General features: G+C 43.0%; 1 protein-coding gene across 1 annotated transcript in view; it reads left to right on the top strand.

Annotated features, from left to right (window-relative positions):
- The first annotated feature begins 573 nt into the window (after positions 1-573).
- The window catches only part of NKPD1 (NTPase KAP family P-loop domain containing 1), a 77,348-nt gene continuing 59,759 nt past the window's right edge, over positions 574-18,162 (top strand). Inside the window, exons 1-3 of the mRNA XM_029571592.1 lie at positions 574-641; positions 1,951-2,005; positions 2,302-2,416. The gene's annotated coding sequence lies outside the window, so the exon portion shown is untranslated. The remainder of the gene's footprint in view (positions 642-1,950; positions 2,006-2,301; positions 2,417-18,162) is intronic.

Genomic DNA, 18,162 nt, shown 5'->3' on the forward strand with positions numbered 1-18,162 from the left:
TGGACTGTACTCTATATACCGAGTGTGAGTGAGGGTTTATTTTGAAAAGTACCCACTGGCTTCTCTAATCTAAATTTTTCCCTTTTCCTCTAACTAGGCAAGTTTATAATTGTAGATTTGAGACAGTTCTATCACATTCTCAAACAGAAAGAAGGATAAGTGATCTGAATTGGCCCTTTCAGAAATAGGATGCTGGGTTCAGCGCTCCATTGGTCTGACCTAGGAAGGCATTTCTTATATTCTAAAGTTAATCGTGGAGTACTAAGGATGGAATTGGCATTATAGTCCAGCTGACTAAGAATCTGAATCCACCCTGCACTTCTCCGTGTTGGGTGGGTCCCATTATTTCCTGCAGAGCCTCCCTTTTAACACAGCATAAGATGTAATTAACAGCACCCTGTTTATTTTCTTTATAAACTGGTTTTAATGTGGTAATATAAACTGCCCTGTGGGAAGAGAAAACAGGTTGAGTTAGAAAAGACAAAATTAGTTCCAGTTCCAGCTCCAGTGATTGGACAAATTCAGCTCCAGCAGAACCAAAAATGACAAATAAAACATGACAGGGATAGTGAGTCTTGGGAAATGAATCAGAACTATGATCCATGGCTGAGGCAGCTGGTGCCTTTCCCGTTTTCTGCAAGGTAGGAGATATGGCTTGTCTCTTTATGGCTTTGATGAGTTCAGAAATTTCCAATGTTTGATTCACGCAGCAAGATAAATTAAAAAGAAAAATTATCTTGTTACCATTAGATGCTAGTAACATTTCATGGTAATTGAAGAAGACAGTGTACAGTCACATATTCCAGTGAGAAAGAAAGGGACTTAGAACTTCATTCATTAATGTTTTTCTCCCATTCTGTGTTTATGGGAAAATAAAGGTTAACCAATAAAAACAACAACAACAAAAAAAGATTCCTTTTACTTGGACTACGTTAAGTTTGTTAGGAACTGTTGCTAATCAATTAATCAATTAGTTGCTCCAAAATGCAGCGGCGAGAATTTTGACGAATACCAACCGGTGGTGCCGTGTGCTGAAAATACGTCTGAGCTTCTGATGTTCTTTTTCTAACGTATGTGTCTCTTGTAAGAATATAATATTCCCTTTCAGTCTTTTTAATTGTGATAATACGTTTTCACGTTTAACTAGAGTGCCTAATCTCGCTACATTCAGGATATGAACTCATTTGGGTCCCCTTCCCAAACCTCACTCACCCACCGTAGAGCAAACATCTGCGACAAGACTGACTTATCCCACTCTGAGCCACAGTCTCCCCATGATTTTTAGGTAGTGATTCCTCTGAGAAAAATAAACACCTATTCCTATTCCCTCCTGTGAACCAACCAGTGAAACCATCCCCCCCCCTCTCATCACCCATTGTAAGATAAAAATAACCCCTTCCCCCAACCCCCTCAGCCCTCCCCCCTAAATCCCTGTTAATTAAACACAGAAAACCCCACAGAAGACCCGCCTTCCAAAAATAGAAGGCCAGGATCACCATTTGACGTGTTCGGGTGTCACTCCCCCTGAAATTATATTCATAGAAACAATGAAAAGCATATAACACTCAGACCCACTATTGCCAACTACCACCAGATGAACCATCATAATGGCACTGCAGAGATCCAATAGCAGTGAGCCAAATCTGTTTAGTTATTTATAAGACTCGATTAGAGATAGAAACAACATTAAACTTTTAATCTTATACCGATTGGTTTTATCACCCATTGCCAGAATAACCATTATATTAATATTTTCAGAGCCTAATGGCAGTGAAGTGATTCTAGTAACTGGTTGTTTTTGAGTCTCATTCTGTTACTGGCTATCTCTTGAGCCACTAAAGAATAAACTTAAAATTCCATAACCAAAATGACAAGCTGGAATACTATGATGATTCAATAATTGTGAGCTGAATTTCCATGTCTGGCAAACCTTTATTCTCCTTTCCACAGAATTTCCTTCTAATTTTACCTCCTGCGTGACAGCAATCTCACTCACTGCTAGCAGGTAAGCTCCGCAAAAACGTTTGTACTTCTGGTACTGATTAAAGAAGTGCGAATCGCAAATGTGCTGGGTACAATAATGAAAAGCAAATCTGTCCATTTACCAAAGCTGAGCAGACCTTTGAAAATTCCTTCCTCCTTGAAGAGACCCGTGGGGAGAAATCTTGAGACAATAGGAAATGCTGATCACACAACCAGAGCTCTTTCTTCTTATGGTAAAGTTGCATGATTTCCACTTTTTGTGAAAAGTTCAGTAATTTAAATATCTCTCTCCCCCCCCCCCCCCATAATTTCTTCCAGCCGGTGCGCACGCTCGATGATAAGAGGACCGCCCCACTTTCTTTTGGAAGACCCATTTCCTTCGCCATCCTTTGTTCCAGGAGGGATTTCAGTTGTTTCTCCTCAGTCGATTCAGGTATGCCCACCACTCTCAGATTATTTCGCCTTGAGCGATTCTCCAGGTCTTCAATCTTTTTTTTTTTGATAATTTTTATTTAATAGTTTTTAAACAAGGAAAAAAACAAAATAACATGTGAACATTTAGGGCCGGATATTAAGAGTTGCGCGCGGGCATAGATTTGTGCGCGTAACCCGGCGCACGCAAATATGCGCCCAATTTCATAACATGCACACGCAGCCATGCGCATGTTATAAAATCCAGGGTCGGTGCACGCAAGGGGGTGCACAATTGTGCAACATGTGCATGCCAAGCCGCGCAGCCTTCCTCTGTTCCCTTATGCCCCCCCCATCTTCCCCTCCCTTCCCCTACCTAACCTGCCCCCCAGCCCTTCCTAACCCCCCCTTACCTTTAACTTAGAAATTGCGCCTGCCTCCGGGCAGGTGTAGGTTGCGTGCACCGGCCAACGGCCGGCCCGTGATCCCGGGCACAGCGGCAAATGGCCACTGTGCCTGAAGGCTCCAGCCCCACCCCGTTCCCGGACCGCCCTGCCTGCACCCTGCCCTCTTTTTCAAGCCCTGGGACATACGCGCGTCCCGGGGCTTGTGCGCGTCACCAGGCCTATGCAAAATAGGCTTGGCGCACGCAGGAGCGGATTCTCGGGGTTACGTGCGTAACCCTTTGAAAATCTGCCTCTCAGTGTACTAAACAAAAAAAAAAACAACCCTTCCCCCCTTATCCCCTTGGAGAAGAAAACAGAATACCCTCGGATGAGCATAGCAGATACATTGTGAGAGTGTAACAAAACCCTACTAAGCAGTACATTACGTTAAATGAGGGTAACAAAGACATTTCCACTAATCAGGTAGGTTCCTCCTATATTCCCAATAAGACAACCATATTTTGTCATATAGAGACAAGTTTCGTTTAAGGGTGTAGATGAGCCTCTCCACAACAGCTATTTCATGCACGTAGCGCTGCCAAATCTCCAAAGTGGGGGGGGGGGGGGGGCAGTTTCCACATAAGAGCAATTGTGAAACGGCCAGTGTGGATTAGATGGTACGCCAGTTTCTTTTGTGAAGAAGTGAGAGTATGATTTCGCCATAGGCCTAACAGGCAAATTTCTGGAGTCAGAGCTACTTCTTTTCCCAGCATTTGTAGACAAACCCGTGAAAAGGATTTCCAAAATACCCCAATAAATTTGCAAGACCACCAAACATGGAAATATGAACCAGGGAGACCACACCCATGCCAGCAGTGGCCGGTGGAGGTAGGAGAGAATTTAGTAAAAAAGAGAGGGTACCTATAAACTCTGTGAAGAAGCTTCACCATTATTTCCACCCGCCTAGCACATAAGGAAATCTTATGAGCTTTTTCCCAGATAAGTTTCCAGTGCTGGCTATTCAGATCTAAGTGTAAATCCCTATTCCATTGTTGAATAATACGGGAAGGTGGGTGTTGTATATCTTGAACCTCCAATAAAGCCTTGTAAAAAAGGGCAATATCTTTACGTGGCAGGGCGTCTTGAATAAGCACACGTATGACAGGGTCTGATAGCACTGGTTGCCATCCCTTTTCCTGTATACGACGAAGTTCTACCAGTAATTAGTCATAATTACTGGTAGAATTCGGCTTCCGTATGTCTCGGAACACGGAAAGCCTATTACTTTCACTGACTGACACTCTCCTCAAGGGCATGGACCACAGACAATCCTTTATCCTTGCCCTTCTTGACATTTCATCCGCCTTCGATACCATCAGTCACAAAATCCTCCTCACCCGCCTAACTGAAATTGGCATCTCAGGCACAGCCATCCACTGGTTCTCTTCCTACCTCAATAACAGAGGCTATGCTGTAAAAATTGCAAATTCCGAATCATCACACATCCCCCTTACCCAAGGCATCCCACAGGGCTCTTCACTATGCTCCACACTCTTTAATATATACCTGTTACCGCTCTGCCACCTCCTCTCCGACCTTGGTCTTACGTTTTTCTTATATGCAGACGATGTCCAAATCCTCATCCCTATCCAAGAATCCCTCACCAAATCTCTTAAGTTTTGGGAAACATGCCTCGTCTGCATTAACTCCCTACTCTCTAACCTCCACCTTGCTTTAAACTCCTCCAAAACTGAACTCCTCATCATTTCAAATCACCCTGACCGCATGCCACCATCTGCTTGTGACCTCACCCTCCCCTCAAATGCTTTTCCCTACTTCGTGCGAGATCTTGGTGTCTCCCTAGACCACCAACTAAACTTCAAAAACCACATTAACACAATCATAAAGGGAGGATTCTTCAAGCTCCATATCCTCAAAAAACTTAAACCCCTACTCCATTCGCAAGACTTCCGCACAGTCCTGCAAGCGACAATGCTATAAAAAATGGATTACTGCAATTCCTTACTTCTAGGCCTTCCCTAATCTACTATTAGACCCCTGCAAATGTTAAAGAATGCTATGGCAAGAATCCTTACAAATACACGTAAAGCAGATCACATTACCCCTATTCTCAAGGAACTCCATTGGCTTCCCATCTCCTCCCGCATCAGATACAAAACCCTCACCATTATTCACAACTCCCTGCACAATCACTCCTGGCTTGAGGATGCTCTTCGATTCCGCTCCTCCAATCCTCCTACTAGAACCGCACTCTCAGGAACCCTCCACACCCCTTCCCTTAAATGTGCTCACCACACTTCCACCAGAGAAAGAGCCCTATCCATTGCAGGCCCCTCCCTCTGGAACATTATGCCACTTGAGCTCCGACTAGAACCATGCATTTGGAAATTCAAAATAGGGGTTAAAAATGGCTCTTTAAAATGGCCTACCCTGATCCAGATCCCACGTAGTCCCCCTGCTCCCTCTACTCCTTCAGAGAAAGAGCCCTTGTCATTAACGTACTCATAGCCTTCTCCTTTATTCCTTTTAATTATCCTCTGTTTTGTCTCCCATTTCGCTGCACCTCCTTATATACCCCCTTTATTTCCCCTATACCCCCTTCCCCTGTCCTCAAACCCTTCTTTTTTCCTATAGCAACCATTTATACCCCATTATATTTACCCCCTCCGCTTTCTTTAACGCTTACTTTTCCCTATAGCAACCCTGCTAGTCTATATATAGTTGCCTTTCTGAATGCATAATTTGTAATGTCATATTTATTTATTTTATTTATTAAAGGCTTTTATATACCGACTTTCTTGATACAAATCAAATCAACTCGGTTTACATTGAACTAAGCAGAAAATATAATTAACCAATCAACAAGAGATAAAGGAGCATAAAAGTTACATTATAACAAGTATGCCTTAACCTGGAGTAAGAAATAAAGAGGGGGTGAACAAGATAAATAAATAAATACTATATACAAAAGAGGGGGGCAAGGAGCCAACCTCTTTAATAGATACTATGCATGAAAAATATGGAAAAATTTGTATACATAAGTGGGTGATGGAACAATTCTTGATCAGGCAATGGGGTTTGTAGTAGGGAAGGCTTGGCTGAACAGCCATGTCTTTAGTTTCTTTTTAAAAGTTATTAGACAGGTCTCCAGTCTGAGATCCGGAGGCATGGCGTTCCAAATGGAAGGGCCTGCGGTAGAGAATGACCGGTCTCTGATATTTGAATGGTGCACTAATTTGATTGTAGGAACGTGTAAGGATCCCTTGTCGGTATCCCTTAAAGGCCTGGCCATCGAGTGCAGTCTGAGAGGATGAAGCAGATCAAGAGGGGTCTGATGGTGGATATTTTTATGAATGATTGTGAGAGATTTATGAAGGATCCGGAAGTTTACTGGGAGCCAATGGAGATCTTTTAGAATGGGAGAGATATGCTCTCTCCGATTGGTATTTGTCAACATTTTTGCCGCTGCATTTTGTAGCAACTGGAGAGGTTTAATAGTAGAGGCTGGAAGACCATGTAGAATGGAATTGCAATAGTCGATCTTGGAGAACAGAATAGCTTGGAGGACGGATCTGAAATCGTAATGGAATAGGAGCGGTTTGAGTTTTTTGAGTACTTGTAGCTTGTAGAAGCACTCCTTAGTAGTGTGTTTTATAAAATGCTTTAGGTTCAGGTGACTGTCAATTAAGACTCCAAGATCTCTAGCATGTGATATATGTGGATTAGTTTGTGATTGGTGAAGGATGGGACTGCCTTCTGGAGTAATTAGCAAGAGTTCGGTTTTAGAAGTGTTGAGCACAAGGTTGAGGCTTGATAGGTAATGGTTAATAGTTTGTAGATGAGAGTTCCATAACCTGAGTGTTGAGTCCAGTGAATTGGATATGGGGATTAAAATTTGAACGTCATCTGCGTAAATATAGAATTTGAGTTTGAGGTTTGAAAGTAGGTGACAGAGGGGGAGTATGTAAATGTTAAACAGGGTGGGTGATAAGGAGGATCCCTGGGGGACGCCAAAAGGAGCATTAGTGTGAGGTGATTCCTTGTTTTTGATTTTTACCTTATAGCCTCTATTGCTAAGGAAGGATTCAAACCATCTGAGGGCTGAACCTGTAATTCCTATGTCTGAAAGCCGGTTTAGAAGAATATTGTGATTTACCGTATCAAAAGCCGCAGAGATGTCAAGGAGAGCTAAAAGAAACGACTGTCCTTTGTCAAAGCCAATATATAATTGATCAAGGAGTGAGGTGAGGAGGGTTTCAGTATTATGTTCTTTTCGGAAACCATATTGAGATGGGTGTAGTATATTGTGGTCTTCTAGGTAATTTGTAAGTTGCTTATTTACAATTTTCTCCATGATCTTAGCTACAAATGGGAGATTTGATATGGGGCGGTAATTGTTGAGGTCTTCCGGGTCTAGGTTTGATTTTTTGAGTATGAGTTTGAGCGTGGCCAATTTGAGAGCGTCCGGGAATGTTCCTTGTGAGAGGGAACAGTTGATGATATCAGCCAGATATTTGGAGATGTATTCTGGTATGAGAATCAGTAACTTGGAAGGTATTTGGTCCAGGGGGTGGGTCGAAGGTTTCATTCTTTTTATCAGGGATTCTACCTCTAAAGTGTGGGTAGGATCAAAGGAATCCAATCTTATGTCTGTGTTTGGTAGGGGAACTGTGTCCAGAAGAAGAGAATTTGGGCTGGTAGGTAATCTGGCCAGAGTGTTGGAGATTTTGTTCTGAAAGAATAAGGCCAGGTCATTGGCCTTCGATTGGGCTGTATCGTCAGGGATAGTAGGGGGAACCGATTTGGTAAGCTCTGAAACATACGAGAAAAGGGCCTTCGCATCATACAGCATATCATGGATACGGTGAGCATAGAAATCTCTTTTTGTTCGAAGTGTTGCTGATCTGTAATGGTGGAGAGCTGTTTTGTATATGGAAAGAGAGAGGGGATTAGGATTCTTCCTCCATTCTTTTTCTTTCCGTCTTAGATTTTGCTTCTGAGTGCGGAGTTCGTTTGAGAACCACGGTTGCTTATTTTTTTGAGAAGGATTTATATTTTTTTTTGACAGTGGGCATAAATCATTGGCTATCATTTCGGTAATATTTTGCCATGAGGTGATAGCTGAATTGGGATTGGAAAGATCCAAGTTAGAAAGTTTTTTGATCAGGGATTTGCCGAGATCTTCTGAAGGACATGTTTTCCTGTAGTATAGAGTGGAAGGCTGATGAGGTGCGGACAATCCTGTCAATGACCTGAAGGTGGAGTTGATCATAAAATGATCTGACCATGGGACTGGGAGGCATAAGGGAGGTGAGAGTGGAGTGAGATTGGAGTTTGTGAAGATAAGGTCAAGAGTGTGACCTGCTTTATGTGTTGGTTGGTTGATGTGCTGTTTGAAGCCCATGTCCGAGAGGGCTGATAGGAAAGCTTCACAATTGGACGATCGAGGATTGGCATCAATGTGGAGGTTAAAATCTCCAATGATTATGGCTGGAGACATATATAGTGTCTCCTGTATGTACTAGTTAAAGATAATGTATATTATTGTATTTAATACTTTTTGTTATTACTGTATATAATACTTTTTGGAGTATATAATTTATATAAGGTTATCCACAGTGGATAAGGTTACACACTGTCCCTTACATGTCCAGCTACAGTCTTTAAACACCTGCTTTGGCTTGCTGTATCTAGCGAGTATACAGGTCAATGTTAACAAGAGCACAAAACTTTGATGATCTATTGAAATTATAAGTCTTCACTGATGATCTGGGGGGGAGTGGTGATGGATGTTAAATGACTTGTTTTTAGTATCTCAGTGACTTGTTTTTTTCTTTCACTTTGCCTTGTTAGGGGCATTTTTGCATATTTGCTTTGGCTTTCAACCTTTTTCTGCAAAATCGGACTTTTCTCTTATTGTGCTAATTTGATGGTTTCAACAAACTGATTTTTTTTTTTAATCTCAATGGTGATATCATTTGATTTGCTGTCATTTAACCATTTTCGCTGACAATTGTATTCCTATTTATGTGACTCCAGTGCCTGACTATGTTTTGGGCTGTGTATATCTTTTACATTGTGCACCATGCTATTTATTTCATTTCTTTGACACTGCGCATAAAGTTGTTGTTACTCTTCTGCTATTAGTGTGGGCCTTCTGGTGATGAAGTAGCATTGTTCTTGGAGTTGTCTTGTTGGGTGTTTCCTTTAACTCCATGTGATAAATATGTTTATTTCCTTTTTCCTTGCTAAAGATTATTTTAGGAATTCTTTTCTTTACTGGTAGTGATGACTTGTAGGGTTTATGAAATTATTGCAGCTTCTGTGAAAATTTGCTCTGAAATTTCTAATCGTGTATTCTTTACCTTGTTTCTGAGATTGTTAATGCTACTTTCTGTTTATATGCATGCTTCTTTTCTCTTTATATACTATTATTTAAAAAAATTATTTAAAAACTTTTATATACCGGTATTAGTATGCATACATCATACTGGTTTACAATGTAACTTTAAAGGCAGAAATTACAATAAACAGGGAGGGTGAACAAGGAGGAGTATACAAAGAGCAGGAGGTGGAGGAATTAAAGCAATAAGTAAAACTGCAACGGACTATTTACAGGAATATACAAGGCGTAGGCAAGATACTTGCGGAAGTCAGTGTACTTAATCAGGGTAGGCTTGTTGGAAGAGCCATGTTTTAAGTTTTTTTCTGAACTTGGCGTAACATGGCTCTAGCCTGAGAGTGGTAGGGAGGGCGTTCCATTGTTTAGGGCCTGCAATGGATAGTGCACGGTCCCTAGTAGAGGAGAGGTGGGCTTTTTTCAAAGGGGGAATGGAGAGGGTGCCTTTGTTGACAGTGCGAGTGGGTCGTTCAGTGCGTATAGGACGAAAGAGTTCATCCAACCAACTGGAATTGTGCGAGTGGATGGACTTGTGCACTATGGTTAGAATTTTGAAGAGAATTCGGGATGCGATGGGGAGCCAGTGGAGTTCTTTGCGTATAGGGGTAATGTGATCAGCTTTCCTTGAGTTGGTGATGACCCTGGCGATGGCATTCTGGAGCATTTGTAAGGGCTTGGTGGTGGAGGAGGGTAGGCCGAGGAAGAGGGCATTACAGTAGTCCAGCTTTGAGGAAAGGGTGGCTTGGACGACGGTGCGGAAGTCATGATAGTGGAGGAGGGGTCTGAGTTTCTTCAGGATGTGAAGCTTGAAGAAACCTTCTTTGAGGATGGAGTTGATCTGTTTTTTGAGATTGAGTTGTTGATCTATGATAACCCCAAGGTCTCTTACTGTGGGTTGGGGTGTTATGACGTTGAAAGCTGGATCGTTGGAGATCGGTGGTTTGGGAGGGAGGTGAGGAGAGATAAGGAGCAGCTCTGTTTTGGAGGAGTTTAGAGCGAGGTGGATGTTGGTGAGGTAGTCATTTATGTTGGCAAGACATGTGTTCCAGAAGGCAAGGGCATCTGAGAGAGAGTTGTGAATGGGAATGACGATTTGAACGTCATCTGCATAGAGGTAGAATTTGAGGCCGAGGTCTGTGAGGAGCTGACATAGAGGTGTGAGATAAATGTTGAAAAGGGTGGAGGAGAGGGAGGAGCCTTGTGGGACACCTTGAGACAAGGGGTAGAGTGTGGAGTTGGCGTTTCCTATCTTGACAGAGAACTTTCTGTTAGATAAGTAGGATTTAAACCATAGTGGGGCTAGGCCTGAGATGCCTATTTCGGGTAGCCGGTTGATGAGGAGGTTGTGGTTGATGGTATTGTTTTTATGTTGGATGGAGGATTGCTAATCCTGTTCTCTCAGCGCTACAGGTATGGTTTATGGGTTATATGGGTTGAGTATGTTTTTGGTTTCTGGTTTACTGGCAAGGATCTGGCATGAAGGAAATTTTTCCAATTTGAATTGGTGCAAGCAGTGAGGGATTTTCTAAAAACCATAAATATAACAGAGGGTGCAAGCGATACTGAAAAATGAACATTGCCTAAGCTCCAGTATCATAGTTTCACAGTTTATTTCACGTTATGAAGTAGATGGAAGTTGAATTTCTACAAGTTTGAATTTTCGTGCCTTATATATGTACAATGAGTGAGAGACTGTATTTGTATAAAGCTAATCGCATTGCATCTAGAAAGAGGCTGAACAGTAGAAATGTGTAGCTAATAAAAATCAATGCCCCGGAATACTGCCAGAATGATTAATAGGAGAAAATGGGCTCTTTGGAGCATATAGAGCACAGCACAAATTAAAGCCAGGATGAGTGGACGATGTGGATTTTAGGATAAACCTGGCAATAGTTACAGTGCTGGCAAAAACGGAAATATCTACATCCTTTGTCTATATTTCCCTAATAAATGGATGTGGAACATATGCTAAAAAATGTAAACCCCGCCCCACACAAAATTGACACAATACCTACAACTGAACTGAAAAAATCAGCTAATATAGTCACCCAAACGCTGACTAAAATCATAAACCTATCCCTAGAAGAAGGAACAATGCCGGACATACTGAAAGGAGCAATAATAAAACCAATAATTAAGAAAAAAACAGTGATCCCCTTATCCTAAACAACTATAGACCAGTATCAAATCTTCCTTTAATAGCTAAACTAATTGAAAAAACGGTACAGAAACAACTAGCTGAACACATGGATAACAATAACATACTGTATCCTTCTCAACACGGTTTTCGAAAACACTACAGCACTGAGACTCTGCTCCTCTCTCTAACAGATAACATTCTAAGAGGCTTTGATAGTGGTAAACACTACATTCTACTAATGCTTGACCTATCTGCAGCCTTTGACACAGTAAACCATAAAATACTACTAAATAGACTGGAAGAAATCGGATTACATGGCCTAACTTTAAAATGGTTCAGATCATATCTAAAAAACAGGTTTTTCCAAGTTCAGATCAACAACACATTATCAGAAAAAGTTAATCTCAAAACAGGAGTTCCACATGGATCAGCCCTATCTGCGACCCTTTTTAACATATACATGCTGCCATTATGCCACTTACTTGCAGGGCTAGGAATTATCCACTACATTTACGCCGACGACATTCAACTAATTCTACCCATAGAGGACACTCTAGAGAAAACATTAAACCTAGCCAACATGTACCTAAGCATTATAAAACAACTACTGATACAAATGGAACTTGTAATTAATATTGATAAAACAGAATTTCTTCACTTAGAACGAAAAAATTCTGAAATCAGTCAAACATCAATAATACTCAAAGACAACCAGAAAATTGAACTAGCAGAAAAAGTACGTAACCTGGGAATAATAATAGACCCTGAAATCAATCTGAAACAACACACATCTTTGAAATGTCTGTATGCCAATGCCAGAAGTCTAAGATGGGAGAGTTAGAGTGTATAGCAGCAAATGATGAGATTGACATAATTGGCATCACAGAGACTTGGTGGAAGGAGGATAACCAATGGGACAGTGCTATATCGGGGTACAAATTATATCGCAATGATAGGGAGGATCAACTTGGTGGGGGTGTGGCACTTTATGTCCTGGAGGGTATAGAGTCCAATAGGATAAAGATCACATAAGATGCTCCGTAGAATCTATATGGGTAGAAATCCCATGTGTGTTGGGAAAGAGTATAGTGATAGGAGTATCTACCGTCCACCTGGACAAAATGGTCAGACAGATGATGAAATGCTAAGAGAAATCAGGGAAGCAAACCAATTTGGCAGTGCAATAATAATGGGAGATTTCAATTACCTCAATTACCCCAATATTGACGGGGTAAATGTAACATCAGGACTTGCTAGAGACATAAAGTTCCTGGATGTAATAAATGATTGCTTCATGGAGCAATTGGCTCAGGAACCAACAAGAGAGGGAGCTATTTTAGATTTAATTCTTAGTGGAAAGCAGGATTTGGTGAGAGAGGTAACGGTGGTGGGGCCAGTTGGCAACAGTGATCATAACATGATCAAATTTAAACTAATAACTGGAAGGGGGACAATACATAAATCTGCAGCTCTAACACTAAACTTTCAAAAGGGAAACTTTGATAAAATGAGGAAAATAGTTAGAAAAAAAACTGAAAGGTGCAGCTGCAAAGGTTAAATGTGTTCAACAGGCATATACATTGTTTAAAAATACAATCCTAGACATGGGGTCCAGATATATTCCACACATTAAGAAAGGTGGAAGGAAGGCAAAACGAATACCGTCATGGTTAAAAGGTGAGGTGAAAGAGGCTATTTTAGCCAAAAAAACATCCTTCAAAAATTGGAAGGAGGATCCATCTGAAGAAAATAGGATAAAACATAAGCATTGTCAAGTTAAGTGGAAAACATTGATAAGACAGGCTACGAGAGAATTTGAAATGAAGTTGGCCATAGAGGCAAAAACTCATAATAAAAACTTTTTAAAATATATCCAAAGCAAGAAACCTGTGAGGGAGTCAGCTGGACCATTAGATGATCGAGGGGTTAAAGAGGCTCTTAGGGAAGATAAGGCCATTGCAGAAAGACTAAATGAATTCTTTGCTTCCATGTTTACTAATGAGGATGTTGGGGAGATACCAGTTCCGGAGATGGTTTTCAGGGGTGATGAGTCAGACGAACTGAACAAAATCACTGTGAACCTGGAAGATGTAGTAGGCCAGATTGACAAACTAAAGAGTAGCAAATCACCTGGACCAGATGGTATGCATCCTAGGGTACTGAAGGAACTCAAAAATGAAATTTGTGATCTATTAAAATTTGTAAATTATCATTAAAATCATCCATTGTACCTGAAGACTGGACGGTGGCCAATGTAACCCCAATATTTAAAAAAGGCTCCACGGTTGATCCGGGTAACTATAGACCAGTGAGCCTGACTTCAGTGCCGGGAAACATAGTGGAAACTATTCTCAAGATCAAAATCGTAGAGCAAATAGAAAGACCTGGTTTAATTGAACACAGTCAACATGAATTTACCCAAGGGAAGTCTTGCCTATCAAATCTGCTTCATTTTTTTGAAGGGGTTAAACATGTGGATAAAGGTGAACCGGTAGATGTAGTGTATTTGGATTTTCAGAAGGCGTTTGACAAAGTCCCTCATGAGAGGCTTCTACGAAAACTAAAAAGTCATGGGATAGGCGGCAATGTCTTTTCGTGGATTACAAACTGGTTAAAAGACAGGAAACAGAGAGTACAATTCAATGGTCAATTTTCTCAGTGGAAAAGGGTCAACAGTGGAGTCCTCAAGGATCTGTACTTGGACTGGTGCTTTTCAATATATATATAAATGATCTGGAAAGGAATACGACGAGTGATGTTATCAAATTTGCGGATGATACAAAATTATTTAGAGTAGTTAAATCACAAGCGGACTGTGATACATTACAGGAGGACCTTGCAAGACTGGAAGATTGGGCATCCAAATGGCAGATGAAATTTAATGTGGACAAGTGCAAGGTGTTGCATATAGGGAAAAGTAACCCTTGCTATAGTTACACGATGTTAGGTTCCATATTAGGAGCTACCACCCAGGAAAAAGATCTAGGCATCATAGTGGATAATATTTTAAAATCGTCAGCTCAGTGTGCTGCAGCAGTCAAAAAAGCAAACAGAATTTTAGGAATTATTAGGAAGGGCATGGTTAATAAAATGGAAAATGTCATAATGCCCTATATCGCTCCATGTTGAGACCGCACATTGAATACTGTGTACAATTCTGGTTGCCGCATCTCAAAAAAGATATAGTTGCGATGGAAAAGGTACAGAGAAGGGCAACCAAAATGATAAAGGGGATGGAACAGCTCCCCTATGAGGAAAGGCTGAAGATGTTCAGCTTGGAGAAGAGACGGCTGAGGGGGGATTTGTTAGAGGTCTTTAAGATCATGAGAGGTCTTGAACGAGTAGATGTGACTCGGTTATTTACACTTTCGAATAATAGAAGGTCTAGGGGTGTTACGATCCCCCTGTTGCTGTGCTACAGGGGGTATCTCACCTTCCACTGGAGGCCGCTCCGAAGCTAGGGCCTCGCCTGCGCTCTATCCAGGACTTGCTCCAGGGCCTGGGAGGCCTAGCTGTTCCTGAGGCCTGCCTGTGGCTTGCTTGGCTGTGTTTGGACTTCCTGGTTCGGTCACGCCCTTCTCCCTAGGGGCCGGCCCGCAGCTCTCCACCTCAGTTATAGGGCCAGTGAGGGGCGGTCCAGGTGAACTCCTCCCAGGGAGTTGCCCGCATACAGCAGTATAAAAGGACTTTCTCTTCAGTTCCTGTTTGCCTTGGATTGGGGTTCACAGTTGTCTGTGTCTTCAAACCAATCCAGGTCCTCCGTGGTCTCCCTTGCTTTGATGCTTCGTGTTCAGTGTCTTCATGTTCCTTGTTCCCAGTCCTGATGTCGGCCTTTGGATTGGGGTTCACAGTTGTCTGTGTCTTCAAACCAGTCCAGGTCCTCCGTGGTCTTGCTTGTCTTGACTGCTCCCTGTCCTGTCTCTGCCTTGATGTCTGTTCTAGATGTTCCTGATGTTTGTTCCTGTTCCAGTTCTTGATCCAGTTCCTGATGTTCCTACCTGCTTTAGGCTGCCAGGAGTGCAGCAAACCTGCTTTAGGCTGCCAGGAGTGCAGCAACCTGCCCTAGACTGCCAGGAGTGCAGTAACCCACTGCTTCCTCTTTCCTGTGCTCGTCCCGCTCCTGCGCTTGTAGGACAGGGTGGTCCGTGACCAGTCCAGCCATGCTGGCTGTGTAGGGCGCCCTGAGAGACAGTGCCAATGTCCTTTTGCCCAAGTTCCTGTCTCGTCTATGATGTCTTGCTTCAGCCCTCGTCCATGATGTCTTGCTTCAGCCCTCGTCTCTGATGTCCTGCTTCAGCCTTCGTCTCTGATGTCCTGCTTCAGCCCTTGTCTCTGATGTCTTGCGTTAGCCCTCGTTTATGATGTCTTCAGTGTTCTAAGGACTCTGTCTGCCCTCGTCCTCTGTCCGGCCTGCCGCCCTATGCCGTTACCTAGCGGCAGGTCCGAAAGGGCTTGGAACAGTCGGAGGACCGTTCATCAATCAACATTGCGTTGTTGGTTGCCATGGGCGTGCAGGTCCGGCTGAGGGTCAGACTCCGTTCCTTATACCTGCTTCAGTACCTGCCCGGCTCTCCATGCCTGCATCGGCTCACCTCCCACGGTGTGGCTTGGGGCTCCTCCCTAAGTCTTGCCGTGGCCCAAGGGCTCACCACCTGCTTTAGAGGCGACCGCGCTCCTCGCGCTTGTAACAGAATCCGAAGGCCCTCAAGCCTTCGGCCTGTAACAGGGGCATTCCATGAAGTTAGCAAGTAGCACATTTAAGACTAATCGGAGAAAATTCTTTTTCACTCAATGCACAATAAAGCTCTGGAATTTGTTGCCAGAGGATGTGGTTAGTGCAGTTAGTGTAGCTGGGTTCAAAAAAGGTTTGGATAAGTTCTTGGAGGAGAAGTCCACTAACGGCTATTAATCAAGTTTACTTAGGGAATAGCCACTGATATTAATTGCATCAGTAGCATGGGATCTTCTTAGTGTTTGGGTAATTGCCAGGTTCTTGTGGCCTGGTTTAGCCTCTGTTGGAAACAGGATGCTGGGCTTGATGGACCCTTGGTCTGACCCAGCATGGCAATTTCTTATGTTCTTATGACCTGCGCCTTTGAATGAACCTTCATCTCTTGCACCCTAATACTGAACCACACCATGCAGTGATCACTGGATCCCAGATGATCAAAGACACTGTCCCCATTTGTAAGCACCAGGTCCAGTATCATCCCCTCCCAATTGGGCTTTATTACCAGTTGACAGAACAATTTTCCTTGTAGAGAATCCAGAATATCCCTGATTTTAGAAAACACTGCAGTGGATTAATTCAATCAACATCCAACAGATTGAAAAATCCCCTAGCAATAACACCTCCTGTTTCATAGCAATTTTGTGAATATCCTCCATTAAATCTCTACCTATTTCATTTTTCTGTTATGAAGTCTCCATTAAATCTTTCTTCTGTCTGTTATGGAAGTTATGTTCCATTCCATCTTTCCATTTTAATCCACAGTGCCTCCTCCTTACCCCATAAGCCCTCATAAGCTTTAATATTGTGTTTTATATAGAATTCCATGCTTCCTCCCTGAAGTGTTTTATATATACAATTATTTCAGGTTAGAAACTCATAGTAAAATGATGGGATACTGAAGTAGTTATTCATACAGGTAGTATACTAGGTAATCATTCAGAAACAAGGGTGCACTTCAGCAACACACACAATAAAGGAGAACATAGGGAGGAAGTGTGGGGGTATTGTTCAGTACAAATGTAGGTTATTTGAGTTAAGGTGAAGTTTCAGACAGATGGTAGGCATTTCTGAATAGCTAAATTTTCAACTCTTTCTTAAATTTCTTAATGTCTGATATTGTTTGAAGGTCACTCTGTCTCTTGTTTGCGTTAGATGAGTGTTTCTTATGGTCTGGATTTCAAGAACGCCTTTGTTTTGGGATCTGAGTACTCATGGGGAATATGCATTTTAAATGTTATTCCCATCAGATCGTTGTTCGGATTAATATTGTTGAATATTATTGTAAGTACTTTCTAAAATATCCTTGGGTTGCGCCTGTCTGTCGCAGACGGCTGCGACCTTTGCTGCTCACCTCTTTTCTGACTTCAGTCCCGCTTGTGCATGCACGCCTTACTCCTTCTTGTTCACGTCATGGCGGGATCCTCGGGGGCGTCCCCTCCGCATGACGTCACCACCTAAGTGGATAAAACCTCACCAGACCTTCCTACCAATGAGTTAGCAAGGGATTTCCTACTTGCTCAATTCCGCTACTTGAGACGCTCCACTTCGCTGTTACTGTGATCCTGCTGAGTGCCTCAGGTACCCGCTCCTTGGGGGCCTTGCTGCACTCACGGCTATCCGCTCCTCGGAGGGCTTTCCTTGGGAACTTTACCATCGTTTACCGAGAGAGTACTCGCTGCTTCTACTGGCAGACACCGCAGGAGGAGAAGGAGCCTCGAAGCCGACAGGGCCTGCGCGATCGGCGCCGGAGACCCGCCAGGGTAAGGCCTGTTAATTCCACTTACCCGTGACCGCCTCCAGCGCCGACCACGAGGCAGCCCCTGCCTCCCTCCGCTGACGCTCCACCGCCGGTCTGCTGCTTCTTCCGTTCGCCAACAGCCAATCCAGCACTCCCTTCTTCGGCAGCCAACCCGGCGCCTGGACTCCCACGCCGACCAGCCAATCGGGGGACAGCCCCGATTGGACTTTAAATTCTTCGCAGCTCCTAGGTGCCGCGCGCCGAAGGAGCGCAACAAAGGGGCAGGCCCCTTTGTGCCCCCCTTCGTGCAGCCCCGAGAGAAGCCTTGTTCTACACATCCTGGTCATCAAT

The sequence above is a fragment of the Rhinatrema bivittatum genome, chromosome 11 (assembly GCF_901001135.1).
Source record: "Rhinatrema bivittatum chromosome 11, aRhiBiv1.1, whole genome shotgun sequence".
NCBI classification, from domain to species: Eukaryota; Metazoa; Chordata; class Amphibia; order Gymnophiona; family Rhinatrematidae; genus Rhinatrema; species Rhinatrema bivittatum.